Genomic DNA, 5,271 nt, shown 5'->3' on the forward strand with positions numbered 1-5,271 from the left:
AACCCCGAGATTTAGGGTTTCATCTGCCAGCTCCTACTCACCGAGTCCCAATAGTGGACTCGCCGAGTAGGCCACTAAACACGTGTTCTCACCCCGCTGCTACTCGACGAGTAGGTCGACCAACTCATCAAGTAGAGCTTTATCTAGAAATTATTAATTAATTAATACCTGAGAATCGGGGCCTTACAATTCTCCCCCACTTGAACTAGACTTCGCCCTCGAAGTCCGCTGAAGAGAACAATGCTGGGTAATGCTCGCGCATTTCCGCTTCCGGCTCCCATGTCCACTCGGATCCCCTCCGATGTTCCCACTGCACCTTTACTAAAGGTTTTTTCCTTGGTCTGCAAAATCTTCTTCTTCCTTTCCAAAATAGCTACAGGCCTCTCCACATAGTTCAGGCGCTCATCAACCTGAATGTCATCCAACGATACCACCGCCTCCTGGTCCATGATGCACTTTCGCAATTGCGAAACATGAAATGTGTTGTGGATCCAGCTAAGTTCCTCTGGAAGCTCTAGCCTATAATCCGCCTTGCCAACCCTGACAACAATCCTGAACGGCCTGATGAATCGGGGACCCAATTTTCCCCTCTTCCTGAAACGGATCACACCCTTCCAGGGTGAGACCTTCAGGAGAACCATGTCACCCACCTGAAATTTCAACTCAGATCGACGTCGATCAACATAACTCTTCTGTTGACTCTGAGCAGTCTGCAGCCGCTGTCTAATCTGCTGTATCATCTCGGTAGTTTGCAGAACTACCTCTATCCGACCCATCACCCTGTGCCCGACCTTGCCCCAACAGACTGGGGTCCTACTCTTCCGCCCATACAACAGCTCGAAAGGCGGGGCGCCAATACTGGAATGATAGCTGTTGTTGTAGGCGAACTCTGCAAGCGGTAGGTGGGAATCCCAACTCCCACCGAAATCAATGACGCACGTCCTCAACATATCTTCGAGGGTCTGAATGGTTTGCTCACTCTGCCCATCTGTCTGCCGACGGAATGCTGTACTGAAATGCAGCCTCGTACCTAGTTCCTCGTGGAACTTCTGTCAAAACAGGAAGTAAATCGGACATCCCGATCGGAAACTATGAAAACTGGAACCCCATGGCGACAGACAACCTCGCGGACGTATAGCTCGGCCAACTTCTCCGCCGACGAACTCTCCCGTATAGCTAGGAAATGGGCACTCTTGGTCAATTCTCCGCCGACGAACTCTCCCGTATAGCTAGGAAATGGGCACTCTTGGTCAATCGATCCACAATGACCCATATAGCGTCGAATCCCTTTATCGTTCTTGGTAATTTCGTGATGAAATTCGTCGCGATCCGTTCCCATTTCCAAATGGGAATCTCCAGAGGCTGCAGCTTACAATGCGGCCTCTGGTGCTCGGCTTGACCATCATGCAGGTCAAGCACCTCTCAACGTACGAAGCGATATCTCGCTTCATACTAGGCCACCAATAACTCAAACTCAAATCTCGGTAAATCTTGGTAACCCCCGGATGAATAGAAAAATGAGACTTAAGAGCCTCCTCCATCACTGTCTGCCTAACTCCTTCGGTCATTGGAACCCAAACCCGACCGTATCGGATCGATAGCCCGCGGCAATCCTGAACAAACCGGGTGCTTTCGCCCTTAATCCTTTCCAGTTTCCAGTTCTCCGGTTTCATACCCTCGATCTGAGCATCCCTGACCAAACCCACCAGTGGGGAATCCACCGCTATCCTCATACGGCTGGGGTAGAAGACCCAGCTGACTTGCGGATCAGAGCGTCTGCAACCACATTCGCTTTTCCAGGATAGTAAAGGATCTCGCAATCATATTCCATGACTACATCCAGCCACCTGCGCTGCCTCATATTCAAATTCGGCTGATCCATTATGTGCCTCAAACTCTTGTGATCCGTGTATATGGTACAACGGACCCCGTACAAATAGTGCCTCCAAACCATGAAAGTGAAGACCACCGCTCCCAGCTCAAGATCATGTGTGGGATATCTCGTCTCATGCGGCTTCAACTGCCACGATGCATAAGCTATCACTCCCCCCCTCTGCATGAGGACTGCCCCTAAGCCTGTGATGGACACATCACAATATACCATGAAATCCTCCACTCCCTCGGGGAGTGTCAACATTGGTGCCTCGCATAACCGATGTCGGAGGGTCTCAAACGCCCTCTGCTGCTCTGGGCCCCACCAAAAATCCACTCCCTTCCTCGTTAGACGAGTGAGGGGTATGGCAACCTTGGAGAAATCACGAATGAATCTCTGATAATACCCTGCTAATCCCAGAGAACTCCTGATGTCTGAGGGAGATCTCAGAGTCTCCCACTGCATAACCGCCTCCACCTTGGCCAGATTCACCAAAATTCCATCCTGGTTAACAAGATGTCCAAGGAACTGAACCTCTCGCAGTCAGAACTCACACTTCGAGAACTTTGCATAAAGCCGTTCTCGTCGCAGCACCTCCAACAGCTCCCTGAGGTGCTCCTCATCTGCTCTCGGGTCTTGGAATACACAAAGATGTCATCTATAAACACAATGACTGAGCGATTGAGCATCGGTCTGTAGACTCGGTTCATCAGATCCATGAATACTGCTGGCGCGTTGGTGAGTCTAAACGGCATCACCACGAACTCGTAATGACCGTAACGAGTCTGGAACGCAGTCTTCTCTACGTCTTCCTCCCTCACCCTAACCTGGTGGTATCCTGATCTCAAATCGATCTTGGAAAACTAAGATGCACCCTGCAACTGGTCGAAAAGATCATCTATCCTCGGGAGCGGATAACGGTTCTTCACCGTTAACTTATTCAGCTCCCTATAGTCGATGCACATCCTGTGCGAACCATCCTTCTTCCTGACGAAGAGGATCGGTGCACCCTAGGGTGAGCTACTTGGTCGAATGAACTGCTTATCCAGTAGTTCCTGCAGCTGAGATGATAGCTCCTGCATCTCTGGCAGTGCAAAACGGTACGGCGCCTTGGCAATTGGGGCTGCACCTGGCACTAGCTCAATCCTAAACTCAACCTGCTTCACCGGAGGCACTCCGGGTAAGTCATCTAGAAACACATCATCAAACTCTCTAACCACAGGGACCTCTGAAACTGAGAGCTGCTCCCTAACACGCTTATCTACCACATACGCCAAATAAATGGCACACCTGTGTTGAATATACTGTCAAGCCCTAGCCGCCGAACAAAACCCTGATCCTGACCTGGTGCCCTCACCATATACAACCAGTTCTCCCCCACTTGGGGTTCGAACCACTACCCGTTGTCCTTCACAGTCGATCATGGCGCCAAAACTGCTAAGCCAATCAATTCCTACAATCACGCATACATCCCCCATGGGGCTAGGAATCAAATCTATCGGGAAAGACACCCCGAAAATCTCCAAGTCGCATCCTCGGTAGACCGAAGAAGCAGAAACCCCATGCTCGTTGGCAATCGAAACTCGCAACGGACACTCAAGATCATCTATCAGCACATTGAACCCTCTAGAGAAGGTCTGTGATACGAACGAACGACTCACCCCCGAGTCAAATAAATCCAAAGCAGGCAACGAATTTACTAAAAACGTACCTGATCATAGGCACAACTAATAATCATTAGTACAATATAATAACTGAGATAGAGAATAGAAACATACCAGCAACCACATCTGGTGCTTCCTTGGCCTCCTCGGCCGTGAGCTGGAAGGCGCGACCCAGAGCCTTCGGAGGCTCCATCTTGACTGGCCTCCCATCTCCAATCCTCACAGTAGCTGGTGCGGCACCCTGCGCCGGCTTGGCGGCGAGTTGCGGACAGTTGGTCTTCACATGAGCAACCTGATGACAATGGAAGCAAATCCTCATATCTGCTAGAGGGGCGGACTGAAGACAGTCCCTGGCATAGTGCCCCTCCTTGCCATATTTGTGGCACCCACCTCCTGCTCGACAAACCCCTGAATGAGCCTTGCCACACTATCCACAAGTGCAGCTCTGATGACCCCCGGACCGTGTATTAGCGGTTTTAGACCGCTTAGGCACCGGCTGAGACTGTGCCAGTGCCTGACGCTGCTCCTTCAGCTGCAGCTCTATCTCCAACTCACACCGCCACGTGGCTTCCTAAAGATCCAGAAGGGTATCGCAACGCTGCGTAGCCACAAACTGCCGTATATTTGTCTTAAGCATACTCAGATAACGGGTCATCTGAGATTGCTCCGAAGCAAACTCCAGGCAAAACATAGCCCTCTCCGTGAACATCCGGGAAATCTCCATCACTGACTCCCCATCTTGTCTCATGGTCAAAAACTCCTGAGCAAGTCGCTCCCGTTCCACGCGCGGAGCGCAGCCGGTGCGAGACATATCCCGGAACTGCTCCCAGGTAATAGCAGCCTCTGATCATCAGTATACAACCCAGTCGTCAGCCTCCTCCAGTCCTTCGCCCCAAGCCTCAGCAGGTTCAGGGCACACCTGACCTTCTGGTCAGCAGGGCATGAACACGTGAAGAAACATCCACCTCCACGTCAGATAACCACCTCATAGCCTGAATAGCATCTCTGTTCCATCAAATGTCAGGGGCTTCGTATTGTCGAAGTCCCGGTACTGGAAAGCCCTGCCGGCTCCTCCTCCTCCAACCCCTGCAGCAGTTACAGCCGAAGTGGCTGCAACGGCAGCAGTCTCTGCTAGAGCGGCATACCGCTCATCAAAATACTCGACCATCGCGGTCTTAATCGACCCAAACATCTCTGGCAGCTGCGCTCAGAACGCAACAGCAATCTCATCGTGCATGATATACCAAATTCGGGCATCCAACTCCTCAATCCCTATCTGAACCACGGGCTCAGGTGCTACCGGCACCTCCAATCCTCCGTCTCCCGACCCTGATCCTGATCCAGATCCTGAAGCAACACGGCTCGTCATCACCATTCTGCAAACACACTCAATGACTCAGACAAATAATATAATGACGGAAGACCAATTACCCTCAATCCCTAGGGGTTGTGACTTCCTTTATACGCGTATGGGTCCTATGCTTTCAGTAGTATGGGCCCCTACTACCTTCCACACCTACCTATATTTGTCTCAAGTATCACCACAACGCCCTAAACTATATTTAACAAGATATGCGCTCAACTCTCACTAACAGGGGACATCGCCTAACTAGAAACTGATCCTGCAGTTCCGCACCACTCACACATCCAAGAAACTTCAATCATCCCATGCAGCGCTAGTGTACACTGGTTGTACAAAGCGTTCGATCCGATAGACTTTTGAATATCCGATCC

This window comes from Lactuca sativa, chromosome 2 (genome assembly GCF_002870075.4).
Source record: "Lactuca sativa cultivar Salinas chromosome 2, Lsat_Salinas_v11, whole genome shotgun sequence".
In the NCBI taxonomy this organism is placed as follows: domain Eukaryota; kingdom Viridiplantae; phylum Streptophyta; class Magnoliopsida; order Asterales; family Asteraceae; genus Lactuca; species Lactuca sativa.